Source organism: Miscanthus floridulus, chromosome 11 (genome assembly GCF_019320115.1).
Source record: "Miscanthus floridulus cultivar M001 chromosome 11, ASM1932011v1, whole genome shotgun sequence".
Lineage (NCBI taxonomy): Eukaryota > Viridiplantae > Streptophyta > Magnoliopsida > Poales > Poaceae > Miscanthus > Miscanthus floridulus.
In genome coordinates this window covers 47689047-47706711 of record NC_089590.1, presented here as the reverse complement: position 1 = coordinate 47706711, position 17665 = coordinate 47689047, and positions in this window count along the sequence as shown.

Sequence of the window (17665 nt, the reverse complement as noted above, 5' to 3'; positions counted from 1 at the left end):
GCGGCCCAGTAAAGTAAAAATTGTGATTTTCCAATTTATTTTCTATTTTGATTTCATTCAATGCAAATTTTGAGCAATTTCAAAGCAGTTTCAAAAGTTGGTGTAAAAATGAAAGTTGTTACATTTTTCAAGATCTACAACTTTACTTTTATGACCAAAGTCAAATTCCAAATATATTTGTAATTACCAAATTAAACTCAATATTAATTCAAAACCCTAATTTTGAAGAATTATTTTTAAAGCAAAATTTGGCAATAATTTAAATACAAACTTTGCTCCAAAAATTGTGCTAAATAATTCTAGATGATTTACAATGATAGCCAAACATGTTTTACTAACCGAGCAAGCATAATTAGGGCAAAAACAACTCTAAACAAGTGTATGCAACATTCATGTTTCACGAGCATGTTTCATACGTTTCGAAGCATGGTTTTAGTTATCATTTAGATAGTTAGGCATGGATACTTAGGATGCTTGATGATGCATAATATCAATATGCATGATTTGTAGTGCCTAAATGCTGGCATAACACCGGGTTGTTACATGTGTCACGCGCCAATCCTTGGTCTTGTACCTCTTCCTATGGTCATTCCTGTAACAAAACGATGTTAGTTGTACTACACACCTCTAGATTGTAGCATTGTTATTAATCGATAACGCACCCGTGTAATTCTTGGTTGGTGGAGTAAAACGGTGGTGGGTAGCCTGTCATTCTCTCAAACTGTCTACAGACCTAGATGGGCAAGTGAATCTCGACCACATGGAAGAAAATAAGAGGGATGTCGCAGCGATACTCGTCTGACTCTTCCCTAGTGATAGGACTGAGATAGTCCTAGAGCTCTGGAGAATCCCAAGGACACCAATGCACCTGAAATTTCGTAATTGAGTTAGGTTGTGATATAGTGTACATCGAACAAGACACATGTATGATAGTAAAGAGAGCGTAACCTGGTGCTGTGTAAGGACGTCGAGACCGTCCGTGTACTCCCTGTACTTGTGCCTCGCATTCCCTCTAACTAACTTTGCTTCCGTCCAGATATACAGAGCTGTAGGGAGTGTATCCTGCCCGTTCCATCGCTGCATTGAACACGATAATGAATTAGCCATTAATAATGAATTCATATGTAACTGCCTCTAAGAATATAGTGAACCGAAACACTTATCGGTAAACCATTATTAAGGGCCTCCCAACGGGCCATCATTCCCAACACCACACCTGAAGTAGGTATGAGCAACCCCCAAGGTTCGCATATCCTAAGGTGCGACGGCAGGCAACGCATAGTTGTCGATACGTCTATGCTAGGACTGCACTGCCCTAGCTGTACGCCGCTATGTTCTCCCACGGCTGTCGTAGTATGTCAAGGAACATCTAGCTAATCGTGTTGCCCAAGGCCCCTAGGAAGAGAAAAGCACCAAGAAAGTGCTAGAGCCACACACGAGCGAACCTGTCGATCAGAGCCTCCTCAGCCTATGGGTCCAAATAATCAAAGCGCTCCGTGATCCAGGACGACGAAACCCCAGAACTTTTCCTGAAATTGACCAAAGAAAATGAGACCCCATGGCTGCAGAAAAGCAATGCAAGTATTAAATAGACTTGAATTACTCACTTATTTTTCTTGGAAGCATCGTCATCCGATGGAAGAAAGCCAGTAAACTGAGCCACCAGCTCCCTCCAGTGATCATTGTCAACTATCCCTATCACTGGAAGTTCCCCCAACCGAAGGCCTAAAATAGCCTTCACGTCCTACAACGTCAAGGTTATCTCACCACAAGGTAGGTGGAACGTGTGGGTCTCAGACCTCCACCTGTTATAAGAATAGAACGACTGTTAGTTGCCTCAAATTTGTTAGAAGAAAGTTTACGTACAAAGAATGCACTCGCACCTGTCTACAGCTGTAGTAAGTAGTGCTGGGTCAAAGGGCAGAAGACCGTGGTTGACAACATGGATAAGCTCAAGGAAGCCGGCATGTTGTATGTACGGCGCATAACGCTCATCCCACTGGTGCGCCCTGGTGTGCGTGCGGGCCTCAAAGGAGGCAAGGACACCTCTGCGTCATTGTCACTCAAGATGTGTGCTCGGTGCTGGTCGTCGTACTCCACCTCAAGAATAGGGTACAACAGGTGCTGCGTGGGAGGAGCCATCCTGTTACGAATTGATAAACAAAGCGTTAGAGTATTCAAATTAACAAAATTTAAATTAACATTAGTAAGTTCACAAACAAATCACTAACCTAACTATCCTAAATCCCTAAACCCAAAATCTTAACTATACTAGATAATAAATACATAATCAATCCCTAAAATACCTAAACCCTTTGGGGTTTAGAGTAAACTAGTATTTATACCCAAAATCCCTAACTAAATAACTAACTATAAACTAAATAATAAATACAGAAACAATTCCTACACCCAAAATCCTAACTATACTAGAACACACAACCTCAAACCTACGTAAATCACAAACAAATTCACTAACCTAACTATCATAAATCACTAACTATCATAAATCAATACCAATCATAAAACCCTAACTATCCTAAATTACTAACTATCCTAAATCACTAATTATCCTAAATCAATAATAATCAAACAAATATGAAATCAACCCTAACTATCCTAAATCACTAATTATCCTAAATCAATAATAATAAAAAAATGAAATCAATCCTAACTATCCTAAATCAATAATAAGCAAAAAAAAAAAATGAAATCAAGAGGAGGTACCTTAGGAGCGGGCAGCCTTGACGCGCCGGCGTTCGTGGCGTGGCCGGCGCGGGCGCTGCGCGGCGGGAGTGGCCGGGCGCGGCGTGGTCGGGCGGGCGAGGCCGGGCGGGCGCTGGCGGCGGATGGGCGAGTGCGGGCGCTGGCGGTAGGCAGGCGGGCAGGGTGCGTGTGGGCGGGTGGCCGGCCACGCGGTATTTATTCGGCTCTGCCACGCCATAGATCAGGGCGCGGCACTGCCGCGCCAAGATCGGTGGCGCGGCAAGAGCTGCCACGTCAACGGTCACCGAAACCGGTCGCGGCCACGTCAGACCTCTGCCGTGCCACCATGCATGGCGCGGCACAGGCATTTGGCCGCGCCAGGGCAATAGACGCGGCCAAAAGTGTTAGTTTAAAAAAAACTTATAGTGTTAGATTTAAAATTAGTTATTAAAAAATGTTAAAATTAAAAAAATTCGCCACGTCATCGGTCAGTGCCCTGGTCATCGCCACGTCACCCCTGTCGCCGCGCCACCATACCATGGCAATAGACGCGGCCAAAAGTGTTAGTTTTGAAGAAAAAAATTAAACAGTGTTAGATTTAAAATTAGTTTACAAAAAGTGTTAAAAAATTCGCAGAGGTCACCATAACAGTATCCAGTTGAACACAGTTACATATTTGCATCGAAATATAACTTTCTACCAGACGAGGACATTGCGGCATCTTGCTGAACTCCGAGTAAAAGATCTGTAAATCCTCCTTGGATGTATGGTGCAGATATGGCAGAAGATTGCTCAGGCATGGAATTTGTAGTGTCAGGCATATAGAATTTGTAATGTCAGGCATATAGAATTTGTAATGTCTGATATCAACAGGTTGTCATTCCAGTGCGTCCATAAGAGAAACAACCTCAGTTTTCAATTTCTGGTTGTCAATTTTTGCATACTCTCAATACCGATTTGTATACAGATTTCAAAACAGGCAACATGCCATATGTATTTCACATACAAAATTACAGTGTGCAAAATACATCTTATAACATGTTCATATGGCTATCTGAATAATCTGCCATACTTTACTCTGGTATATATCCTAAGCAAAGGCATCAAATGATTTTTTTTTTAAAACGCAATGGCAAGAGCTCTGCCTTTCCATTAAGATAGGAAATAGAGTTTATATACAAGAGCTGTAGAGATCCCCGAGCAGGACAAGGGGGTAAAGAGGTGAAAAAATTGTACAATCGTCTAGGACGATTACTCTCCCCAAGAATGAGCCATCTTCTTCTGCAGGATGCCCTCTTTCGTTCTTGAGGCCACCTGCATTGCCGTTTCGTGGGTGTTTGTGAATATTCTTCTATTTCTCTCTTTCCAAATATTCCAAACGGTGTAGATTACCAAGCCGTTGAAGCGCTTTCTGTCGTCCTTGGTTATCTTGGATTGGACCTCTTCCCACCACGGGATCAAATGGGTTGGATCTTTGGCCAGGAGGATTATGCTCGCATCGAAGTGTTCCCAATGTAGAATGAGATTCCATACTGCTCTGGTGAACGGACAAAGCAAGGCTAAGTGGAGGCACGTTTCCAACAGGCCGTTGCATAGGGCGCATCGGTCTTGGTGTGGCCAACCTCTCTTTTGTAGATTATCCGCAGTGAGGATTTTCTCTCGCGCCATGGTCCAGACGAATACTTTGCACTTGTTTTTAGTGAATGCTTTCCATATGAGATCACTCCGAAATGCTCTGTAGGAACCACAGAATTGTATTCTGTAGGCCGATCGGGTGGAATAGGCTCCGTTGGCTGTCCATTTCCAGGTAATGGTGTCTGGAGTGCCCGGCGTTAGGTGGATATCTTGCAACCTGATCCATAACGAGATGAATTCCTCCACCTGCGATGCTGTAGTGATCTGGCCCCTCAGAGCGGCGACCCAGACACTGTTACGGAGCTCAAGATGGATTGACCTATTTTTACATCTCACTAATTCAAATAAACTGGGCGCAAGATGCTTTGGAGCCTCACCGTCTAGCCAGGTGTCATGCCAGAAGCGAGCTTTTTGCCCATCACTAATTGTGACTGTCGTAGATGCATTGAAAAGTGCCCGATCTAGATCATTGCAGGGAAGCTCCATTCCAGCCCAAGGTTTAGAAGTGTCCACCCAATCCTGCCACAGCCATCTTAAGCGCAATGCCCTGCTGAACTTGTTAAGGTCAGGTATTCCAAGCCCCCCGAGGTCCTTTGGCCTAGTTACTGTCGGCCAATTAACAAGGCAGTGCCTCCCATTGGCATTTTCCTCTCCTTTCTAGAGAAAGGACCTTCTAATTTTGTCGATGCTTTTTTGAGCCCAAGCCGCCAATGGGAATACCGTTAGATGATAAGTTGGCATTGCCGAGAGAATGGATGAAACCAAGGCGAGGCGACCGGCTCTGTTCAGCCATTTTCCTTTTCATCCAGGCAATCTTTGGCTGATCCGCTCGATGAGCGGCTAGACGTGTACCTTCTATAACGAACGCGTGTGGAGCTGCAGGCCAAGGTAACGGCAAGGGAAAGAGCCCCTGATCCCTGCAAAGGAGGTTAGAACATGGTCTAGATCTATCTCGTCGCATCTGATTGGGTGAATGGAGCTCTTTTCCAAATTTATGTGGAGGCCCAATATATTCCCAAAGGCCTAGAGAATCACCTTGATCGCATCTATGTCTTCCTTTCGAGGGTTTATAAAAATAAACGCGTCACCTGCGTATAGGGAGGTTCTCCATCTGGCCATGGATGAGGGGACCGGGGAGAGGGCGCCCATCTGAGTAGCGAATTCAAGAATACGCTGGAGTGGATCCATGGCGAGGATGAAAAGCATTGGCGATAAAGAGTCGCCTTGGCGAACCCCCTGGCGTGGTGGAAGCTCGGTCCTAGCAGGCCGTTGAGCATTACCCTCGACGTGGCTGTGCAGAAAAGGATGGATACCCATTCACACCATCATGTGCCGAAGCCAAGAGCACGTAGGACCTCCAGCAGGTAGCTCCAGTTCACTGTGTCAAAAACCTTGTGGATATCGAGCTTCATGAAAAGTGTGGGCATCTTTTCCTTATGCATTTTTCTCACCATTGACTGTACATATAGGAAGTTGTCATGAATACTTCTTTTCTTGATGAACGCACTTTGGCAGTTGGAGACTAAGGAGTTGAGGTGGGGGCAAGTCTGTTGGCTAGGAGTTTTGCAAAAAATTTTGCAAAGCTATGCATGAGGCTAATTGGCCTGTAGTCCGTGATTCTCAAGGCGTCTGTCTTTTTTGGAAGCAAGATGATGTTTGCCGAATTCATTAACTCAAAGCCTTGGGAATGCGGTTGGAAGAGATTGTTGATCGCAGCCAATAAGTCATCTTTGATTATCTCCCAGCATGCCTTGAAGAAGGCCCCCGTGAAGCCATCAGGTCCCGGGGCTTTCTTGGATGGCATCTTGAGGACAGTACGCCGGACATCGTCCTGAGTGAATGGTAGCTCCAGCTGCTGTAGGTTTCTTGGAGTATAGCCCAGCGCCTACCAATTTAAGGACAAGGTCCTTGCTGTAGAGGTGCCCAAGTGCTCGCTGAAATAATCCTTGACCACTTTTTCTTTTTCATCTTGGGAGAAGACTAACCCACCCTCTTTTTGTAGACAGTGAATGTAATTTTTTCTCCGGCATGCATTGGCTTTCATGTGAAAAAGTTTTGTGTTGGCGTCACCACTGCGGATATAGGTAAGCCTGGACCTCTGCCTCATCCGTGACTTCTCAATTACAGCCAGGCTGGTGCTGCAGGCTTTTAAGCATTTCCTAAGTTCGTTTTCCTGATCTGAGAGTGGCCTGAGTTCTTGTGCCATTTCTAGCTGAAGGAGGACCTCTTTGGTGATGGCTAGCTAGAGTCTTGTGTTTCCTATTTGAAAGGATCAAGATGCCCAAGAGGGGGGGGTGAATTGGGCTAATTCTAATTTTTCTTGCAATAATTAAATCTTACGGTTAGCCCAATTAACCCCTTGTGCCTAGAAAAGTGTTTCTATTAATCTAACGCACAACGGACTTACAACCTATCTTCCAAACTTACTGTAGCATGGCAATTCTATGAATGTAAAGACAAGTATTGAATTGCTCAAAGTAAATGCTCAAAGTAAATAGAGAGAGAGAGAGGAACGCGGTGACGTTTTGCCGAGGTATCGGAGAGTCGCCACTCTCCATTAGTCCTCGTTGGAGCACCCGCGCAAGGGTGTAGCTCCCCCTTGATCCGCGCAAGGATCAAGTGTTCTCTACGGGTTGATTCTTCGACACTCCGTCGTGGCGAATCACCCAAAACCGCTCACAACTTGAGTTGGGTCACCCACAAGCTCCGCCGGATGATCACCAAGCTCCCAATCACCACCAAGCCATCTAGGTGATGGCGATCACCAAGAGTAACAAGCCACTTGACCACGCGAAGCCTAATGAGAACGGTGGATGCACACTTTGCTACTCTTGATTCACTAATGAGGCTACTCTCTTGGATCCACGAATCTCAATCACCTCACTAGGACCTTGCTCTTCTTGGTACTCACAAACGTGTTTCTCAGCTGTTGGAATGAGCAAAAGTGACTCCACACACGAGTGGAGCTTCTATTTATAAGGCAGCCTGAAAAACAAACCGTTATGAGCTTCTGTGGGGTGACCGGACGCTCCGGTCAGTTCAACCCGCACACCAGTGTTTAAGTGTTGACCGGACACTGGCAGGGTCCGATCACCACTGACCGGACGCGTCCGGTCATGTTAAACCCTCACTGGATGCTTACTGTACTCGACCGGACGCTAGATCCTCAAGGTCCGGTCAGTATTGACCGGACGCGTCCGGTCGTAGATTTCCTTCTCTGGAACCTTACTAGAGTCGACCGGACGCTGCCTCTCAGCGTCCGGTCACTTGACCACTCCAGCATCTGGTCGCACCAAACACAATCACCTTGATCAAATGTACTGACCGGACCCTGCGGCCAGCGTCCGGTCAGCATTTGACCCTCCATTCACTTCCAACTCTCGAACATATGTGAATAAAGTTTGCTCCATAGGATCATAGGGCTGTTGTGGAGCTACCTAGTGCTAGTTTTAACAAGTGTGCACCACACCTAACTCACTAGACTCACCTAGGTCAAGCTACCTATCCATACCCCCCTTAATAGTATGGCCAAAGGAAAAACAAAGTCCTAAACTACTCTAAGTGTCACTCCAACTCCAATCGACACTTAGAACTAGTCATCCTTAACCTTGTCGTCCATCCTTTGAAAACTAAAATGATTTCCATCGTGGGGGAATGACAACCTTGATTGCCCAATTGATCTCCATTACCATGACCTAACTTAATTGCCTCTACAAAACACACGTTAGTCATAGTAATCTTGTATTGTCATTAATCACCGAAACCCAACAAGGGGCCTAGATACTTTCAATCTCCCCCTTTTTGGTGATTGATGACAATACCACCTCGAGTATCAGAGTATGTGAAAGAGTAAGGTTTTTGTTATGCTTGGTTCATATAAGTTTTTGTCAATAAGAACAAAAGAGTTAGGCAAACTTATATGAGCCAAGCAAACATGATGTACTCAAAAGATATGAAATAAGCATGAGTACAAGTAGTAAAGCTCATTTGCATCGGAGTATAAACGCGGAAGCAAAGCAAATGAGCATTGCACAAGTGATATGACATAAGGGAATTCAAAGAGAGAGCACACATGTCATAAATCACAATCACGTAGATATCACTATCACATAGATATAATAGTAAACATGGATGCATAATGTATCACACACATAGAAACTCCAAATGTAATAGATAATAAGCTAATAATAGATAACTAGCTCCCCCTAAATGTCGCTCCCCCTAAGTCTACATACTCGAACCCTCTCCCTCTTTGGCGTCAAACACCAAAACCTAAGGGTCGGTCGGCGGGGCTGCAGCGGACGAGCCGAGTGCTGAGGTACGAGGAGCAAGATGAAACTATGCGTCATCATCATCGGACCCTAAGCTCTGTACTAACTGACCCTCTATGGCTGGAAGTGTCTCTGAAGCGGTCTGGGTCTGAGCTAGGGTAGGTGCGGCCTGTGATGCTGCTGGTACATCTGTCGTAGGATCTGAAGAGGCAACAGACAAAGGGAGCCTCTGAGTAGTCATGGCGACAGGGGCTGCTGTAGAAGGACTGGCGGTATGCATATGTGGCGGTGTAGGCATGCCTATCAACTCGTTGAAGGATGCTCCAAGACTTCTGGAGACTGACGTGTCAGGCACAAATAGCGAGGATGACTGATCTGGTGAGAAGCCCATATGATATGGTGTGAACTGCGGGGCTACCACTGGTGAGGATAACCACTGGGACACCTGTAATGTGGGAGAGGCAAACGGAGCTAGAGGCTATCCCTGACTCTAAAGCCCACTGGGCTGTACAGCTAGAGTCGTCGAAGTGGTGGCAGGCTGAGCAAGCTGTGGTGAAGGCTATGGCAGTGGAGCCCCAAGTGCTGTTACTATATGCTGCATAAATCCCATAAGCTGCTGCTGCATGAGTAACTACTGCTGATGCATCTGTTGCTGCTGCTGCTAGAGGATCTGCTGCTGTCGCTGGAACTTGTCCTGACGAGCCTAAAACTGTGCAAAGTTTGCAGCTGTCTCCTGAGCCTATCGTGCCTAATCCTGCTGCATCCGCTTAGGAATAGCAATCAAGGCAGGATCCATCTACGGTGCAGGTGGAGCTGAGCTAGAACTGCCGGCCTCTACATCATGTCTGCATGGAGGCATCTGAGGAATCGGCCAGTAGTCGTCATCCGAACTATCACTAGACTTGGTCCTCTCCTCCTGAGCCTCAAGCTGCTCTTCCTCAGTAGTGGCTATGCCTCTGATAATCTCGTCCTACTGAGCTATGGACTCTAGTACATCTAGACGACGGCGAGGCTGAGTGGGAGCCTATGGTGTGCTATGCCTGATCCTCTGTGCCATGTTATAAGCTGGAAACTTAGTGGTGACACCTTTGTACTCTGCAACCATCTCAGGGGTCCTAACCTGCACAACCTTAAGCATCAGGAAAGTGATCCAATGTGCATATGGAAGCTGCATGCGACCCTTGAAGCCCTCAGCTATAGTATCCTTCATCTTTGATAGAAGGAGGTCCCAAATATCAAACACAGTCTGCTGCATCAAGGCATTAAGGAGCCAGAGCTGTAGGCGAGTTAGACCCTCTCTGTATCCCAACCTAGGAAGTAGTGTCCTCCTGATGATAGCCTCTAGCACTCTAGCTGTAGGAGTAAGGTCACTGGGGTTCCTCCTCAGCCCCTCACCAAAGGGCTCCTTGAAGCAATGTCGCACAAGATCAGTAGGGGGCACCAACCCTCCATGAGAACGCCTGGGAGGCTCCTACTGTCCATAACATACCTCATGTAACCTGACAGGCTGCTCCTATAGCCTCAGTATCTCCCTAGCCCTAAAACTCATCACCCTGTAGTCTCTGCCTCTGAATGCAAAGTGTATGAAGTTATGCTGCGGGTCAACATAGAGCGAAGTATAAAACTGTCGAACCCAAGATGGTACATACAGTCCAGTCTGGCAAATCAGATCTGTTAGCCCCGGCAAATATGATAAGTAGGGGCGGATATGCTCTCTGGCTACTGCCACAAAAGCCTCAATACTACAGACTCTCTGAGATCGGAAGACCGCCCCACTGTTCAGATATACATTGTAGAAGTCTTCTTGGAGCAGTGTATAGAAACCCTCTGCGGCTCTCTCATCCCTCCTCAGAGGAAACCACACCTCAAACTCAACAAACCTTAGCTGCCAAACCTGCCTGGCCGTGGTGGCCCTCAAGTCAAGATATACCACTAGAGGCAGACCTTGTGGTCTAGGCGGTGGACACGATCCCCTCCGCTGTGTCGGTGGCCTCGGTGAGACTAGAACATGGGTACGACCAGAGCGGCGTAGCTAGGGGTGCCTGCTCGGTCTCCTCGGCCTCCTTGGCCTATTGGCCCTCCTTAAGTCTCCTGAGCTGGCTAAGCTCTGCTGGTGGGGGCTGCTGCTGTGGCTCCTATTGGGACTCCCCCTGAAGGCTGAGGCTCCTCAATAGCTAGACTGATGTCCTCCCATCATGACAGTCCCAGGTGGACCACCATGAAGACGCTCAGCCGTCCTCAACTGCTGCCCTCTGTGCTTGGTGTAAGCTGCCGATCTATCAATGACAACACCACTGCGAGCACCGCCTCTCATCGGCACGCTCTGTGGCCTCAGCGACTGCTGCTGCTCTCGCTGTCTCTGCATCAGGATACTTGCCTTCTTTGATGTAACCTGCTTCGTCGCCTTGCCTTTGGTTCCTGCAGGCAAGCGAGGCGGGGGCCTCCGATCGTCATCTCCTGGACCACCACCAACATTCTTGGTGCGAGCCATCTGATCTGACAAGAGAAAAACTGCCGCTGACAAGATCAACTGTCTACTAACACTTTCGAGGCTTGGCCTCGGTCCGTACTCATGAGCTTGGCTCTGAGTTAACTAACAACTACACCTATCACCTCAACAGCACCGACTTTGGAATAGATGGATATACAAGTAAATATGATATATCTAATACATGTGAAACCCTATGAGAGCAAGCAATTTAGATGCGAAATAGAAACGACTGGCTTGCTACCTGACGAACCGGTGATCCAATGAAAAGAAAAGTGACATGCGGGGAACCACCGGAAGACCTAGGGTTAGGGTTCGTGATGAGCGGTGAATTGACAGCCCTGGATGCAATTGAAGTCAATGCTATGACAAATTGCTAAGTCACGAAAAGATGGAAATTTGGATTGCTAGGGCACAAGCAAGGCCTTACCGACGTTGGACGTGGACTGCACTATCATTGAGGAGACACGGCGGTGAGGCAAGGAGCGGCTCTGGCAAGGCTTGCGTGGACAGGTGCCTTGGGAGCATAGGGAGACACGGTGTGGCTCGAGGAGGTGCTGGCTGAGCAGGGTAGCGGCGACGAGTGGCTGTGGTGGCGATCGGTCGCGTGGGTGGTGGGTGTGGTGGCGCGCGGTCGCACTGGCTGGCGGTGGGAGATGGCAGCTGCGGGGCTCGGCGGTGATGGCGCGGCGAGCTAGTGCGGCGAGCTGGCGCGAAGGAGATGCGGCGGTGATGGCGGCTAGGGCACGAACCAGATGGGGCAAAGAGTATGGCCGATTAGGTTAAATAGGGTTCCTCAACGCGACAAGAAAGGAAACGGATAAAGAGTCCTAAAGTTGCACAAGATCTACTGACCGGACGCTCTGGTGGTAGCGACCAGACGCTACCACCCAGTGTCTGGTCGATTCTAGAGAGGTCCAATTCCTCTAGAATCGCGACCAGACGCATTCGGTGGTCCATGACCGGATGCAGGCAGGGTCCGGTCAGTTGCCTTGAATGCCATGTAGATCGACCGGACGCTGGAACCCTTTCTGACCGGACACTCAAACGCAGAGTTCGGTCACTCCTTCAGCTTCTGTTCACCTCCTGTGAACTGACCGGACGCTGGATAGTAGAGTTCGGTGCAGCGTTCGGTCACTCTTTTCCAGCAAATCTTCAATATACCTCCGCGCTGCCTATTCCCAATCAAGTCCCAACTTAAATAAGATCCAAATAAACACCAATTGAGACTGATGTGAGTGACCTCTCTCAAACCCTCAAGTTTTTTTTAAAATATTTTGCCTTAGGCTATAATTCATTTTAAGAAAATAGGCAATAAGAGGGCAAATGGAACAAAACGACAAAACAACATCCATGCATATGCAATACTTTGTAAGTAAATCTAGTTGCTTGTCAAGTTTGATCCAAGGTTAAGCTTCTTCACATGCTTTTCAGTGGTTATCTTAACCATGTTAGACAAGCCCTATATGCATTACCAAAAATCAAACATGTTGTATATTACAATGAATGCAAGGGACAACACAAACTCAATTTTTAGTGAAGTTACTAAAATCAAGTACATTGAGCTCATTCCACAATCTACAAAATGTAGCCTCATCTAGCGGTTTAGTGAAGATATCCGCTAATTGATCTTCGGTTTTTACACCTTCTAGTGATATATCATTTTTAGGAACATGATCTCTTAGAAAGTGATGGTGGATATCTATGTGCTTGGTGCAAGAGTGTTGAACCAGATTATTTGCAAGTTTTACCGCACTTTCATTGTCGCACAAAAGAGGTACCTTTTCTAGAACTACACCATAGTCTAGCAAAGTTTGTTTCATGTATAAAATTTGTACACAACAAGCACCCGCGGCAATGTATTCCGCTTCAGTGGTGGACAAAGCCACACTATTTTGTTTCTTGGAGGATCAAGACACAAGTGATCTACCAAGCAAATGGCACCCTCCGGATGTGCTCTTTCTATCAACTTTGCAACCGACATAATCCGAATCGGAATAGCCAACTAATTCAAATATAGCTCCTTTAGGATACCAAAGGCCAATGCTTGGTGTGTGCTTAAGATACCTAAGGATTCTTTTTACGGCAATTAAATGTGTTTCCTTAGGATTAGCTTAAAATCTAGCACACATACACACACTAAACATGATGTCGGGCCTAGATGCGGTTAAATATAACAAGCTACCAATCATGGAATGATAGAGAGTTTGATCAACCAGGTTACCTCCCTCATCTAGGTCGAGATGTCCATTGGTAGGCATTGGTGTCTTGATTGGCTTACATTCATCCATCTTGAATCTCTTGAGAAGATCTTTTGTGTATTTCTCTTGAGAGATGAAGATGCCTTCTTTCATTTGCTTGACTTAAAAACCAAGAAAGAATGTAAGCTCACCAATCATGGACATCTTGAACTCCTTTGACATCAATTCACCAAATTCTTTGCATGAGTCTTCATTTGATGATCCAAAGATGATATCATCAATATATACTTGACAAATGAAGATATGTCCATCAAGCTTCTTGGTGAATAGTGTGGTGTCGACCTTCCCAATGGTGAAGCCCTTCTCAATGAGGAAGTCCCGAAGGCACTCATACCAAGCTCTTGGGGCTTGCTTAAGCCCATATAGTGCCTTGGACAACCTATAAACATGATTAGGATATCTAGGGTCTTCAAACCCAGGAGGTTGATCGACATAGACTAGTTCATTAATAAAGCCATTTAAAAATGCACTTTTCACATCCATTTGATATAGTTTCATTTCATGATGTGATGCATATGCAAGTAGGATACGGATGGCTTCTAATCTTGCAACTGGTGCAGAGGTCTCTCCAAAATCCAAACCTTCAACTTGGGAGAAACCCTTTGCAACTAGTCTTGCCTTATTCCTCACAACAACACCTTGATCATCTTGCTTGTTGCGGAACACCCACTTTGTTCCAATGACTCTTGCACCTTTTGGTCGTTCTTCAAGAGTCCAAACTTCATTGCGAGTGAAGTTGTTCAACTCTTCATGCATGGCATTTATCCAATCCGGATCTTTAAGAGCTTCTTCTACCTTGGTAGGCTCATAGCAAGAGACAAAAGAGTGATAAGCAATAAATGAAGCAAGTTTTTTAGATCAAGTTATTACACCCTTTGATGGACTCCCAATGATGAGATCTTGTGGATGATCTTGTAGGAGAGGTGTATTTCTTCTATTGACCACTTGAGGAGGAGGTTGTGGAGCATCAACATCTTGTTCTTGTACCACCGTTTGCTCATGGGAGACATGAGTGTCTTTATTTTCTACTCTCCCATCTTTTTCGCCATGTTGTGGTACATTTGATGAAGAGGGTGGATTTATCACTTGTATATCATCTTCATCATCTTTAGGCTTGATGTCTCCAACTGGAATGTTCTTCATAGCCTCCCTCAATGGTTCATCACCTACATCATCAAGATTCTCATGTGCTCCTTGGGAGCCGTTAGATTCATCAAATTCCACATCATATGTTTCTTCAACCAAGCCGGTGGCATGATTAAATACTCTATATGCTTTGGACTTTGATGAGTAACCAACAAGAAAACCAATATCACAACGTCTTTGGAACTTCCCTAGGTGTTGCCGCTTCTTGTAGATGTAGCATTTGCAACCAAACACCCTAAAGAAGGAGACGTCCGGCTTCTTCCCATTGAGCAACTCATAAGGTGTCTTGCCAAGGAACTTTTGAAGAAATAGGTGGTTTGATACATAGCATGCGGTGTTGATTGCTTCCGCCCATAGAGCTTCGGGGGTGTTGTACTCATCTAGCATTGTCCTTACAAGAGTGATCAAAGTCTGGTTCTTCCTCTCAACTACACCATTTTGTTGAGGAGTATAAGTTGTAGAGACTTCATGCTTGATCCTAACTTCATCACAATAAGCTTCAATGTTTGTGTTGTCAAATTCTTTTCCATTGTCACTTCTTATCTTCTTGAGCTTCACTTCAAATTTATTTTGAGCTCTCTTGGCAAACTTCTTGAAGCAAGATGCAACTTCGGATTTGTCATGAAGAAAGAATACCCATGTGTACCTTGAATAGTCATCAACAATCACAAGACAATAGAGATTCCCTCCCAAACTCTTGTACGTTGTTGGTCCAAATAAATCTATGTAAGGAGTTCTAGCACTCTTGTGGTTGACATAAAGCTTTGGTTGGATGAGTATTTGCAACTTGCTTGCCGGCTTGACATGCACTACAAAGCTTGTCCTTTTCAAACTTCACATCCTTCAACCCTCTCACCAAATCATTCTTCATAAGCTTCTTGAGTGAGCTCATACCAACATGAGCAAGTCTTCTATGCCATAGCCACCCAAGTGTTGTTTTGATGAATAGGTAAGTCTTTAAATTTGCATCTTCAGAGGTAAAGTCCTCTAGATATAAGTTGTTGTATCTAAATCCATTGAATATCACTTGATTATCATCTACCTTGGATACAACAACCACCTTCTCGGTGAACAAGCATTGGAAGCCAAGATCACACAATTGTCCAACGGATAGCAAGTTGAAGCTCAATGAAGCAACATAAAGCACATTGGAGATGGAATGATCATTTGATATTGTCACTTTGCCCAATCCTTTAACCTTGCCCTTTGAGTTATCTCCAAATGTTATTTTCTCTTGTCCATCTACCTCTTCATCTAGTGAGGTGAACATATGAGGATCACCGGTCATATATTGAGTGCAACCACTATCAATAACCCAATGACTTCCACCAGTCTTGTAGTTCACCTACACACAAGAGATTCAAGCTTTAGGAATCCAAACTTGTTGAGGGCCCTTCACCTTCTCAACAAGTGACTTAGCCACCCAAATCTTCTTAGCCCTATTCTTGTTAGGGGGACCTAAGAACATGACTTTCATCTTTCCACTAGAATCTTTTCTAAGCATGTAGTGAGCATTGAAGACAAAGGGTCTAGCATGCTTGGGCAAGGGTTGTGGCAGTGGAGTTTGGCACTCATGAGCAAAATGGCCTTCTTGTCCACACTCAAAACATCTCTTTGGCTTTGGCTTTGACTTTGGCTTTGATTGTTGTTGAACTTGAGCCTTCTTCTTCTCTACACTTGCCACATATCCAATGCCACTTCTATCCATCTTTATGATGGTGTTCATGAGTAGCTCACTTTGGAGGTGCTTGCCTCTAGCAAACTTGCTCAACCCAATCTTGAGATGCTCTTTTTCCAACTTGAGCTTCTTATTTTCTTCCTTTAGAGCATCATCTTTCTTCTCTTCCTTGAGCTTCTTATTTTCTTCTTTGAGCTTCTCATTCTCAAGGATCAACTCTTTGTCATGATCAAGAGTTTCTAGCATAATGGTGTTGTGGCTTTTCATTTCTTCAAGATCTTTCATGAGCTTTTTATTTGTGTTCTTGAGCTTGACATATTCATCATAGTCATTGCACTCAACCACTTGCTTGCCTTTGCCACTAGATCCTTGCTCAATGCTCTCATCAATTAAATCATCACATGATGTAGCTATATCAATCTTAACAACATGGTTAGTAGCATCATGTGGCTCATTTGGTAAAAATTCTTGAGCAATAACAAGAGTATCATGATTGATCTTAAGAGTTGTATATTCATCTTTTAGCTTGTTGTGGCTAGTGATGAGCTCATTGTGCACCCACTCAAGTTTATCATGTTTATCTTTAAGCTCTTTCTTAGAAGATTTGAGCTCCTTGAGTTTAGATGATATAGCATCATTTGTTTCTCTAAGCTCAACATTAGCCTTTTCCAATGTATCGCATTTTGCTAAGAGTGAATCATGTTTAGCATCAAGCTTTTCATTTTTAGCTCTACTCTTTCTAATGATCTTAGTGTATTTTCTTAGTATTTTGACAAGATCATCATATGAATGTGAATCATCATCATCGCTATCACTATCATCATCACTAGCTTGCTCATCATCACTACTATCATCACTATTAGTTACCTTGCGTTCACCCTTGGCCATAAGGCATAGGTGTATAGAGGATGATGGCGATGGTGGCGGTGAAGATGGAAGATCAATAGCAATGGCGGCCACCTTCTCATTGTCAGCTATCATCATCGGATGATCCACTAGATAAATCAATGTCCGTGAGCCAATCACCGACGATGGAGGCCTTTCCACTCTTCTTCTTGTGGAAGTCCCTCTTTTTGCCATCCCTCTTCTTATATGGCTTGTTCTTCTTCTTCTCATCTTCATCTTCATTACTTGAGTCATCTTTCTTGCCCTTGTTCTTGTTCTTGAACTTGTCTTTCTTGGGCTTGGAATATTGATGTGCTAGATGACCAAATTCACCACAATTGAAGCAATCCATTTCGGAGATTGGCTTTCTTCTAGAGCTTGTGAAGAACTTCTTCTTCTTGCTGTCAAACTTGATGCCACTCTTGTTTAGCTTCTTTAGTATCTTGGCGGCTTTCTTCACCATGAGAGCAAGATTTTCATCTTCATCTTCTTCATTACTTGAGCTCTCATACTCAAGTCTTGCTTTGCCCTTGTCGTGGCTAGCTTTGAATGCTAAGTCCTTCTCTTTCTTCTTGGTAGAGGATGAGCCATCTTGTGG